At 38.7% G+C, this 13,562-nt stretch overlaps 1 protein-coding gene across 1 annotated transcript in view; it reads right to left on the bottom strand.

The window, feature by feature from the left end:
• The window catches only part of Plcl1 (phospholipase C like 1 (inactive)), a 318,390-nt gene that overhangs the window by 102,477 nt on the left and 202,351 nt on the right, over positions 1–13,562 (bottom strand). The window lies entirely within an intron of this gene.

Here is a 13,562-nt window from a genome sequence, read left to right as displayed (position 1 = left end):
CAAATAATAGTGTCTGTGAAATGATGATTAAATAAGACTTCTATGTGAATTGCTCAAAACATGAATCCTAAGAGTCCATTTTTCAGTTGAGCCAGTGCCCATCTGAGAGGATGTTCTCTTTGCCTGCTTTCCTCCACTCATCTTCCACTGGGAACAACCATGTGCTCTCCAGCTTTTAGGATAAAGTAAGAGTCAACAAAGGAGGTACACCCAAAAGAATGAAAGCTGCAGCCATCTCAGCCTCAGATTTAGATATTAAGGCATACTGAAGACACCACACAGCTTACTGCTCTGTTTGGGACACAACTTAATTTGGTCTCCATTCTTGTTCCCTAACTCCAATCTCAGTATCAGGCCTTCATGGGTCAAGAGATATCTTTATGTCATTCCAGTAAATAACATATGTTCTCCATTTCAACTGTGTTTTCATGTGATTTATCTAATCTACCACATGTCTAGTTCTTTATAGGATTCTGACCCAGAGATTTAACAAGAAAAGTCATGACATGTGTAAACTGCATGATATACAGCATAAAAAGGCTCCTAAACCAGTATGAACAATTGCCTCTATTTGGTTTATAGTTGGGTCACTATAAATTCTAGAGATCTAGATCACTAAAGTTAAATTAACTCTTTTGTTGTTGTTGTCATTGGTGGTGGTGGTGGTGGTGGTGGTGGTGGTTCCAGAAAAATCGCATGCAGATCCTGAAACATACATGGTAATTCCTCTTCTTGGGAATGAGAGACACGTCATTGTCCTATACTATATAACCTCCTTCCTCAGGCCTAATGCACCTCACCATGCTTAGCTTCCCAAAAGATGCCAAAGGGATCTGTCAAAATGAAGCACATGGGAAATGCTGTTTTAAAAGCATCATCCAGTTATCACCATAACAGGAGTTTTTATTACTTCAAAGCACAGTGTTGTATTGGTAGAAATATTCTTTTCATGCTCAAGTTTATTATGCACAGTTCTGCTTCTGGTATTTGTGAAAAACAAGACCAAAAGCAATCAAATGAACTCCCAATTTCTCTAAGGGTTCCTTTCCCCCCATTTAATAAAAGGATCAAGGCAATATTTTTTGCTATTTGTTCTGTTTAGTGCATGATGGAGCATTTCTTTGTTTCACCATTTCTTTAAACTGAGAGTCTTCTGTCCAAACAGTCTTAGTTAAAACTAAGAAATGATGGTTATATTGTGCATTTCAAAAGAAAATATCTTGCTCCACAGTAGAATAATTGTTCTGTTTAGACAGCACATATGAGTACAAAGGTTAAACAACAACTTAACCCTAACCTTGAACCTTAAGTTGTAGCCCATCATGGAACCAAGCCTAAAAGGATCCAGATAGAAATCAAACATTATTTAGCGCACATTCTTTCAAAATCTTCTGCTACAAAACAACACTAAAAAAATACACTAGTAATAAATAAAATTCCTTCCCAACCACAAAACCAAACATAGAGAGATGAACTAGAAAGAGATGAACATGTGAATATTCATGGTCCAGATGTAAACTAAGATTTCCACACTCACCTTTGACACTAAAAATTATAAATCACATGGATTTATGATGAAGCTGGGAAAGTCAAGGATGGCAAAGCTTCTGAAGAAAGCCGAGCCTGACTTGATGAGACATTGACAAGATCTGTGTAGAGTAATTTGAAACATACCACAAAGTATACACACATGTTTCCTTTTATGATACTTCACACTCACACATTCACTCTCTCCCTCTCTCTCTCTCTCTCTCTCTCTCTCTCTCTCTCTCTCTCCCTCCCTCTTTCTCTCTCTTTCTCTCTCTCCCTGCCACTCATTATCTGATATCCACAAGAACAATAACTGGTCACTTAAACAAACGTTCAGTCAAAGCAGGAAATGGTACATTTGTGATGGGGAATGTACTGTGTATGTTTATCTTATTGATTGTTACATAAAATACTGTTTGGCCAATGAGACAGCAAGTTAGATGGGACTAGGAGTCAAAGAGGATTCTGGGAAATGTAGTAAATAAGTGGTGATCCAGGCAGGAAGTGACATAGCAAGGAGACTCATATCTAAAGAAGGAGAAACAGGAAGCGTCCCTCTTTTTCCCTCCACTCCTGCTCCAGCGGCACAATGTGATCCATCGGCAAGGAGGGAGGCCAATAAGGCGTCCAATAAGATAAGTCTTATCAAATATATAGGTTTATAATAGTTAAGACTGTGCTAACAGATGAGAAATCCTAGTCATTGGCTAAGCAGCTTTGAACCTAATACAAGTTTCTGTGTATTCATTTGGGCCTAACTCGGGCGGGCGCATGGCTTAAAGCTCACATGTGGCAGTGGGGCTCAGGCAGCTTTTGGCAGAAAGATTTATCGTAACATATTTGTACTTTAAATACTTCATTTAAACATTTTTAATACTTCATTTAAATATAAGACTTTAAGTATGGCCTCACTAACTAAAGTTGATGCACTGAAATTTTATAGAATGGCGATACATTGAAGTTTTTATTATTTATCATCATCATTATCATTATTTATGTTTATCTGAATGTATGTCACTTATGTATGTGCCTATGAATTCCAGATGAGCCAGTCTGATCCTCTGAAGTGGGTGCTGGGAACTGAACTTGGGTCCTGTGAGAAAGGAATGCATTCTCTTAACCACTGAGCAACCTCTCCAGTCCTTCAAGATCCTTTAACATGAGTAACTTTTAAAAACAGATACAAAGAAATTGATTTTTACTATTCTTTTTACAATTTTTCCCAAGTCTTTGGCAGTTATCCTGCTTCACCTATTTTAATAGCATTCTTTCATTAGCCTTCCTTTGCTGAGCCTCTCCAAATCAGTCAACTGATTTTTTCAAGGAAACAATAACTCTTTATGTTTACACTCAAAAGTCACAGGATTATGTAATACTTAATTAGGTTACATAATTGTGATTACAAGTACAAATGGGATAAACAGGTTTTAGGAAAATCTCAATTGACTCTTTGTAAAGTGATGGAGAGCACAGAAGAAAGAAGACATTTCTTCGAGTTTGACTAAGGGATTTCTAGGAGGCAGACATGTAGATGCTGGTTAAGAAACCTCTACCATAATTTCTATAAAGCATGTTTCAGGCAAAACTAATTCCAAGAGCACAATGAAAGGAACTCTGTGGGAAATCCATATTGAACATAGCTAATCCCAATCCATTTACCACAAGACACTAACCTCTAAAGCTAGTGTGCCTGTTCAATTTCCAACACAGTATTACAGCATGTCATTTCCTCGATATATTTGACCAAGGACTTTTGATCTCATGGTACCAAGGTCCCAAGGTACAACCTAGTACTTGGATGATTTCCTCCAACCCCACTCCCATTGCTGTTTTCCAAATTTACTTTCAAAAACTTCAACGTGAACACTGATTTTATATTCACACTTGAACTCTAGGGGCATTTCCATTCCCCTAATCAATACTGTACACAGTGTTTTATTTATGTAAAGTATTTTATCAGAAAGCCAAAACTATAGATGCAACAATTGGTTGTACTTATTATCTGTGTTTTTATTGACCTCTAAGTTTTAAAAATATTTAGTGGGTGTTACAAATGGATTTTAATTGGTAAAACCAATGGCTTATTAATGTAAAGAGTCTAGAAATGGACCCTCAAAGGCAAATTTAAAACTAGTGAATATGTAGAGTCATGAAAATGTTTTATAGACAGCCTTCACCCTGTGTGGATAGAGAATAGGATTCAGGAAGGCAGCCTCCATATATATGGGCCTGAGGCTTGCTTCCCAGATTGTCCTGTATCAAGAAGACTTGGGGTCTCCTGATGTCTGCCATAAGAGTTAAAGAATCCAACATTTGGAATGTTAGTGAGTCTGCCCTGGAGGTATTTTATGCAAAGCAAGAGAACTGGGCATCCTAACATCTGGAATAGCAAGCTGTGTAAACTCCTTTTACCTGCTTACGATTGTATCTATTTAATAACTGTCTCTGTATACAGTGGATTTTCTGGCTTGATTTCTATTACTGGGTATTAACAAAGTTTGTGGTGATAGGTATGTTTACCACAAACCTATTCTAAATTACAAACGAAGGGAAAAGAAACAAAACCACTAAACCTGAAGTCAGCTTTCTCAGTCCTCATTAGCCACCTCCAAGACAGTAGGCACTGTTGATCTACTCCATGATGAAGGGGACACAAGACAACAGGCCCCTCTTGCATGCTTTCCAGACAGATGCCTTCTTCTTACCAACAGTGTGTTTGACAAGTTCATGTCAGCTAAGAAGGAAGGTTGCACCCAAGGAATATCTCCAACCTCCCTTTATTATACACTAAAGAAAACCAGACTGTCCCTTAGAAAAACTGACGAGTCTCATTAGATGAGTTAAGATTTCCCAACAGTGGGAAAGATGGTATTCCTTGGTCTTAGAAATTGAATTGCATGTCAAATGGGTGGGGGTTTGGCCAACTTAAGAACAACTTGACCAAGAGATTCTGTGTTGAAAGCTTATGAGTGAATCCCTGGGGGAGAGAGAGAGAGTCAGGAAAGGCAATCCAATGTTAATAAAAGTGGAGAGAATCCGCTGATGATCCTTGCATCATGCAATTGCTAAGCCCAACATGATTTTCAATCATTCTTTATACATTTATGCACTACAATTACAGGTCATTGTCTTTATGTGTTTTTATATAATTATTTATTGCAGTATGGCCTCAGAAATTCTTATTTTATTCCAGCAGTTACTATCATTTATGTCTATGTTCAGGTTATCCTATGATTGCCTATTTGGAGCACCTTTAAACTACTTCTAGAATCCTTTTGGCATATTTATTCCCTTTGCCATTCATTTGCCTTCTGGTAAAATAAGCTACCCCATGCTTATCATGTCCTTTTCCTATCCTAGCAGAGGAGACTTGGTTGGTTGTAGAAAAGAATAGTATTTAGAAACCAAGATAATGGCATTGCTTATGTTTATTGTTACTGAGATAGTAGTGCTTCTCTCAAAGGTAGAGCTAGGAGACAGATGCATACGTGATAGGTAAGCACACATTATATCCACAGAAAATAAAAGCCAGGAGCTCATATCGATATCCTTAACCCAAACTCAGCATGTTTTCATTCTACTTCATGAATAGAAAGATGTTTGACTATTCATATTCAAAATTCTCTCCTGTTACAATAAGAAACCTGGCATTTTCAGAATGTAAGAGTTGGGAGATATGGAGAAGAAATGTGAAATGGTATCTTCAGCATATGACACAGCCATTGCCAACAAGGTGTCACAGCAGCTGTGGTTCCTACACTGGGCCTGCACAAGATGAGGCGAATCCTGTAAATAACCAATCAGGGATCAGGGATAGGCTTTTGGGACTCTACTTCTCCCTGTTGAACTAATTTGGCCACTGATAGATTCTGGAGGGGAGCCAGCCCCTGTCTTTGGTGATGTACCAAACGATGCACTTGTCAGGCTTCAGTGAATGGCTCCAAACCCATGGCCCAACAGATAGTCTCAGTTAAAAATCAGGTCACAACACAAGAAGGTATGAGCGTGAGAAAAGCACCTGTAGGGAGAAGTGGGGTAACATGGATGAGGACATAAAAAAAGGAGGTGAGGTAAATAGAATTCACCAACTACATGCATGAAACTGCAAAAAAGTCAATCGATCAAAAAAGAAACCTGACTCTCATTGTCTGTAATAAGTGTGTTTATTTCCTTAACCTCAAAGTAGCCCACAAGTCAGGAACTAATTACCCAGAAAAATAAAAACTACAATCTAGAAATGTAGCACACTAACACAATTTCAGTGGGCATACAGGCCAGCACCAGTAGACACATCTGTCCTGATGTGAGACACTAAAAATAACACACATCTTCTCCATGACATTCATTCTTGCCAAAAAATATATAATCTAAATCTAATCATTAGGAAACATCAGACAAACCCGAAATAACTGTCCTGTACACTTCAAAAATGTCAAGGTCATGGAAAACAAAGAAATACTGAGGAACTGCTTCAGATTAAAGAGAGACTTTTTAAAAATGATGGCAAAATGAGACCTGTTATCCAGGGTTGATTTCTGAGAAGACAAATGCTGAATTTCTCCTTTGCCATAAAAGACACAAATGACACAAGTGGTAAAGTGTGAACAAACTGATTGCATTATCGATGTTAATTTCGATCACTGAATTATAGTTGTTATAAGAGAATGCCCTGTGTCAGAAATACACATTGAGTTATAAAGAAATGCTAAGTTTGTAACATTCAAATAATTCCAGCAAGTGTGTGTGTGTGCATGTGCATATGTGAGTGCCCACATGTGTGTGTGTATGTACATGTCTGTATGGGTGTGTGTGCATGTACATGTGTGGATGTGTGTGGGGGAAAGCAGACCTCAAGGCAATTCTAAGTGCACAGAAAAGGATGAAAACCAAACCTAAGAAGCCAGCCTGAGAGAAAGGGGACAGAGACTCACAGGAAGAATCACAGTGAAATGATCATGCAAAAGGAGAATTAGAAATTTAAGGAACGTGTCGAGCATGAGAGGGAACCAATGATTTCCAAAGCTGCATGAAGTTAAGCAGGATGTGCTTTCTAGGGGCATGACTTTGAAGGCCATACCTCCCCCTTGCTCCTCTCTAGCCCTCTCTCTGCTTCCTGTCTCTCCCATTATGTGAATTAGACATCATGTACCTTCCCTTCTATAATGAACTAAAATCCCCTGAAACAGTGAGCCCGTTACCTTTCTCTCTTGTTTCTCTTTGGTATTTTGGTATTACAACATGAAAGTTACTACAAGAATGCTTCTTCAGCAACAAAAAGGTTGTGAGTAAGTGGACTGTGAGCACCCATGACAGAAGTGAGAGAGTGGATGGTGGGCACCTGTGATAGAAGTGAGAGAGTGGACTGTGGACACACGTGATAGAAACACAGATGGCTAGGCTGTCCTCAGTGGTCTTACACTATAATGATCCCCACAAATATCAGTAAATTCAGTCCTACTTGACACCTGATATGTCCAAATCCCCATCGTCCCAGACCATTCTGAACCAGCTCCTCTAGTAAAAGAGGAATTCATTGGAAAATGAAGCTTCTTCTGAAAGAGGGAATGGGGCCTTCGAGAGGAGAACCTGCATTTATCAAGTTATTGCATCCAAGTAGGCTTATGTAGACAGAAGTTCCTGTCCCACCTGTTCCTGCAGCTGTTCAGTCACGAATAAACACACAGAGGCCTATACTAATTATAAACTGTTTGACTGATGGTTCAGGCTTCTTATTGGATAGTTCTCTCTTAATTATTGACCCATTTCTATTAATCTAAGTATCTCCATGTTGTTTTGGCTTACCAGAGAATGCCAGGGCATTCTACCTTATTGGAGGCTACATGGTGTCCCCCAATTCTGCCTCCTACCTTTCTCTATCCCTGTTTTGATTTCCCACCTGGCTAAATCCTTTCTGAGCATTGGCTGAAACAGCTTTATTCATCAACCAATAGGAGAAACATATATTCACAGCATACAGAAGGACATCCCCCATCATGTTTACTTAAGGTAAGGCTCAAAGAAAGGTTAACATGGCTCCTGGTGCTTTCATGTGCTAAATGCACAGAACTCCCACTGCTTCTCTGATTGTATTTAGTCTTCCCAATTCTGAATCTGGGTTTGTCTTCACCATAAAAATTCTTTTGTTGTCTATGCACCGTAAAATTCAAATTTTACATATCTTACAACAAAACACATTTGGAAATTGGTGTGGAAGGTGATAGGAAATAGAACATCACATGAAGGCCCTGTTTGATTTTTGTAAAGCTTGGGAAAGCTCCATTTCCAGTTCTTTCAATAGACGAAGCAAAATAAATTTCCAATTTCCTAAAATAGCAGTTCGGGTCTGAGAGAAGTGAGTTAGCAAACAAGCTTACTTTGTTGTCAAGATAACAATGATGAAGAGGATAAGTAACATTTTATATCAATGCACAAACTCTTTGAAATAGGTCTTTATTTGATCTCACAACCTTGTGGGGACTAGAGTAAAGGAAATTTCAAATAAAAAGCCATTGACAAAAGTCATTTCCATCTTGAGATCCCGTTATCTCTGTGTCAGTGTCGGATTCAAGCACACATTAGATTAAGTCCCCAAACCAGGACATATATCTACATACTAGACTTGAAAAAGCACTCACAAAGAAAATTGTGTTAATCAACCAATATTTAGTTCACTTTCTTAGCAAACTGTTTGATTTTTTTTTAAGTAATAGCAATATTATCTGACTGTTCCTCTGCCCACCTCTTTTACCTTCCTGGAAATTGAAGGCAGACACAATCTTACTCTGTCTTTCCTGGCAATCTTCTACCCCTGACACACAGAAGTTTTAATTAAAATGGTCATTAGCATAGTGACTGGAAGGAAGTTTGAAAAAAAAAAAAAAAAAAAAAAAAAAAAAAAAAAAACTCATTTATTTTGAGTTCTTTGAAAATGATAATGTCAGTGTTTGCCTATCACAGCAGGATCACAGAGAAAAATGTTCAAATATTTAAAGGTTGATGTCTTTTGACTTTTGATTTTTTTAAAAAAAGAAAAGAAATTGATAGGTTTTCATAGTATGTTAGCACACAAGTGGATGTGTTCTTAGAAAATTATTCATTTTTTTGTTTGTTCATTTGGAGGTGTATATGATAAAACTGTCATAGAGACCACAAAGAAATGTCACTCATTAACTTTTCCATTTTTCCAAGGACAGACACGGAATTTTCCCCCTCCCTAAACACATATACAGAAACATGCTTTCCATTAACTGATTATGGATTCTTTCTACCTGCCAACAAATGAAAGATAACCTCGAGTCTGCAGATAAACCTTCCATAGCAAGGGAATGGTAACTATTTTCTTATACTATAATTATTTGTCATCCAAAGTATGTAGAGGCACAACAAATGTTGTAGGAACACATGATATTTGGTTATTTCTAGTACAAAGATTTATTGAGGGCCTATGAAATGAAAAATACTCAATGAGAACAAGACATACATGGACTAATGAAACCCAAAAACATGATGTGTAGAAAGGTAATAGGACCAGGGATGTATGTGATGTAGTTTTTATCTGGCAGGTGAGAAGGCCAGAATTTGATCCCACAGTGGGAGGGAGGGGAACAACGAATGATATGCCACTGAGTGGTTATTTCCTATAGTTATAAATATAAAACTACAGCTTTTCCTTTATTATTGATGATATTTCTAAATAAAGCAAATATTATCATAACTTACTACAACACTGAAGTACTGTTACAGGCTGAAATTCTCACTTCTTCAACAGTTCAGTGCCTTGCACCCCAGATAAGCCAATTCTAACATTCCAAAATCTATACTGATTCATCATGAAAAACCAAATAATTTAAAAAAAAAACTAATAATGAGGTAACCATAAAAAGTAGAGAATACTTATCACCACAGCACTCAAGCAACTCAGGTTGAAGAATGTACTTCAGTGCTTTTGAGATGCTGTGCTTGGAGACTGACATTTTCATTAAGCTTACCTAATGTACACCCTTGAGCAAAACCTAAAACAAAACTATAGAGGAAAACCTTGGTCAACCTCATGCTTCCACATGGAAACCTATGCCCTGCATTACAGAACTGAGTAGCTTAGCTAGATACTTACCATGTCCACGGCAATGAAGTAGAAAGCGTGTTTGCTTATAATTCTGCTTCTCTCTTGCATTAACTAGGTTCACTAAATTACAATTGTCTTAGTCAAAGACACAATAAGAAAGCACTTACCTCTCAGATATGTTAAGATGAGACCACAGTAAATTCAAAGCAGATTAGTGGCATAGAGCATGCATGCAGTGCCAGTCAATGGCCACAGGCACTCACACCACCAAAGTACAGTTAGTAGGTGGTGAAAGTGCACGAATTCAGTAACCACACCAAATCCATTCAAAGAGGAGACAGCCATTAAAAATCCCATGGCCACCTTCTCTGCTTTCCAAACTTCATCTTCCTTCTCCAAAATGGAAGAAAACCTTTCACTTGTCAGTAATTCGGGATGTGAATATGTGGAGTGACTGATGATCTAAGAATATTGTTGTCAGTTTCTGTGTTAATTCCCATCTACTACAAAAAGAAGCTTCCCATACACTGATCTGTGGCTATAGGAATGTCATTAGGAGTCATTTTATATGCATTCAGCAGAAGAGCAGTCATAGATTTTCCCCTAGGGTCCATGAACTGGTCAATATGCACAGAATAAGAGACTTTGGAAAACTCAACCCTACAGGGAATGTCTACAGCATACCATCCCTCTCACGGTTCAGAGGAGCAGAAAGACTGGAAGAACTAGAGGTGGTGGGTGACTCAAGGAAATGGACTTTTCTTAACATAGCATCGTGGATGCACATATGAACACACAGTGTTCCTGATGCCACACACAAGACCTGCACAGGCTCAAGACAAACAAAATCCCAGCATGGAGAATGGGAGGTAAACGCAGTCTCACTCCTAGCCAAGGAATGCTGCTGGGAGAGGAAATGAGTTCTCTTCAACAGAGCGAAGGAATGGCCACACTCCAGAGCAGCTCCCATGCCTAGAAGTAGTCAGCCAGCATAAGCTTAACTTCATTAATTTCTTTTTTTTTAAGAGAGAAAACATCAAGTTGGGTGGATAAGGAGGAGGGGAAAGATCTGGGAGGGACTGGGGTCAGGAAAAGACTATTATCAAAGTATGTTGTATGAAATTCACAAAAGTAAATAAAAAACATATAAAAGTGGCCCTCCCATACTCCCTGCTTACAATTTGGCAATAGCAAGAAAGAAAGCAGCATGGATGAAAGAACTTGGCCACTCCAGCAGTGCCTCAGAGGTTTCCACCAGCATTTCAAGCTCAGCTGTAAGAAATAACATAACCCTTTATTGTTTGTCTAAAATATTGCTTTTCCTGTACTCTGGTAGTACAGAGATAACAATACAAAAAAAAAAAAAAAAAAAAAAAAAAAAAAAAAAAAAAAAAAAAAACTCCTGTTACTGTAGCAACTTAGACCCAAACAATCCTATTGTAGGATATTTGTTTATACTACGTGAGATGTATTGCTGTGATTGGTTTAATAGAAAGCTGAACTGCCAATAGCTAGTCAAGACAGCCTAGGCAGGACTTCCCGGCAGAGAGAGGAACTGAGGGGATGAATCTAGGCACACAGGAGACTCCAGTGAGACACTGAGGAAGTCAGATGTACAGAATGGAGGAAAGGTAAAGAGCCACGTGGCAGAATGGAAATTAATAGAAATGGGTTAACTTAAGTTATAGGAGCTAAGGGGACAAGCCTAAGCTAAGGCCAAGCTTTCATAATTAATAATAAGTCTTTGTGTCATTAACTGGAAGCTGGCAGTCCAAAGAAAGTTCGACAAGAAGGGAGAAAATGGAAGTTGAAGTGGTAGATCTAGGGAGAGTTATAGGGAGTCGTGAGGGGTGAACATGATCAAAATACACTATATACATGTGTATAATTCAATAAAGGTTCCCTGAGTATTCTTAGAGCAAAGCAGCCAATCCAGTAGATCTTACTTCTACCCAGCTGAAATGGCAATCCTGTCTCCACAAATCCTCAGAGGCAAAAGCCCTTAGTTCCTGTCTCCTCCTGCCTTTTATTCCTTTCTCCACCTAGCCATATCTCCAGTCCCCACCATCCTAGTGGTGGGATTAAAGGCATGTGATCCCAGGTGCTGAGGTAACCTTTGTGTGAGCTGTTTGTTTTAGAGGTGTAGTCAGTGTGTCCTTGAACTAACAAGAGATCCATCTACCTCTTAATCCTGAGCTCTGGGATTAAAGGTGTGTGCCACCACCTCTTAGCTGTATAGCTGCTGGAATTAAAGGTGTGTATCACCACTGCCTGACCTCTATAGCTTGTGGCTAACTTTGCTTTCTGAATCATCAGGCAAGCTTTAATAAATTATAAGTAATATATCACCACATACATATATGAGTTTCTGTAAAAACAAATATCATTATTTTTAAATATGTTAACTATATTGCCATATATAAAGTGTGGTTCTAAGCTTCTGGGTGGTTGTCAAGATGACACTAAAAATTCTTAGATCTCTCTCTAACTGGGCTAATTTTAATTGTCCACATAATACAACCTATGGTCATCTTGGAAGAAGAAGCCTCAGTTGAAAACTAGCTTCCATCAGACCTGTGACTATGTCTATATGATGTAGGAATGCCCAGCTCACTGATGTGGTCCTATACCTAGGCAGGTGGTACTGAGCTATATAAGAGAGGTTGCTGAGCAAGCCAGCGAGTGGGTCACTAAGTAGTCGGCCTCCATGGTTTCTGCTTCAGCTCCTGCTTGAGTTCCTCCATAATAGAATGTGATGTGGAATGTATGCTGTTACAAAACTTTCCCTCCCCAAGTAGTTTTTGATCATAGTGTTTATCACAGCAACAAAAAAAGCAAACACTCTCCCAGTTATGTTTTCTGAGCTTGATAAGGTAGAAAAAAATCAATCTGAGGCTCAAGTGTGAGGCTCAACCTGGTTAGAAGCAAGCAATGAAGCATTCCAAAATTAATTAAGTCACAGAGCCTTTAGAAAACTCTGATCACCTCCCAGATGATAGAAAGTCTCTTTAATGATCAGGTGCTCTTTGCCTCAGCATCAGAAAGTTCTGGAACAGTTATGAAGATCATGAGTCCACTGTGATTAATGAAGCAAGCCTGATCACTCTTTTACTGATGAGCTGTAGACATACCAAGTGAAGAACTGTCCCCCATCCCCCGCCACCATTTGTGTGTCCATGCATTATAGTCAATTTTGGAAATCACAATGCATTTTTACTTGAAATCTCTTCTCTTTACACTTAAAAATTCATGTTCTGTAAAAGACAAGGAGAGAGGAAGCCCAACAGTAAACAGATTGTGTGGACTTGCTTTCATAACTGCTTTTAACATCAGAATCTGGAGAATCTGGTAAGAAAGAAGGCGATTAATACCGTTCTCCTTGGGCAGAGAAAGGTCATCAGTGACAGAGTCACGTGGCAAAATCTAGGTGACCTCGCTGCCTTACCATATCAAATGAAAGATAACTAGTTTTATCCTTGTAAGGGAGAAAAACAGGAATTACCCCCCCCAAAGGTAAACATTCATTTTTCCTATTTAGCTGAAAACAGAATAAATCTTCCTTTGGGGATTTTGGTTGCAAGAGCCCTGACACTATGAGGTTGCCATCTTGAACACTCACCCAGAACACACCTGGCAAGCAAACCTCTATACCTGTTGAAAATGTACCTGGCCTAGAAGATGACTGAGGTGGTTTGAATGAGAATGGTCCCCATAGGCTCACAGATTTAAATGCTTGGTCACTAGTGAGTAGCACTGTAGCTGGAGCTTTTGTGTTCTGCATGGTCCCACCTGCATGTAAAATAACCATTCCGAGGCTTAATATTAATTGTAATAGTTTGGCCGGTAGCTCAGGATTGTTACTAGCTAGCTCTTACATATAAATTAACCCCTTTCTATTATCTGTGTATTGCCACATGGCTCATACCAGTGATGCTCTAACATCTTACTCCTCCTGTAGCTGCTGGGC

The sequence above is a fragment of the Cricetulus griseus genome, chromosome 2 (assembly GCF_003668045.3).
Source record: "Cricetulus griseus strain 17A/GY chromosome 2, alternate assembly CriGri-PICRH-1.0, whole genome shotgun sequence".
NCBI lineage: Eukaryota > Metazoa > Chordata > Mammalia > Rodentia > Cricetidae > Cricetulus > Cricetulus griseus.
The sequence above is the reverse complement of the archived record's forward strand: the minus strand, read 5'-3'. Positions and strand labels throughout refer to the sequence as shown.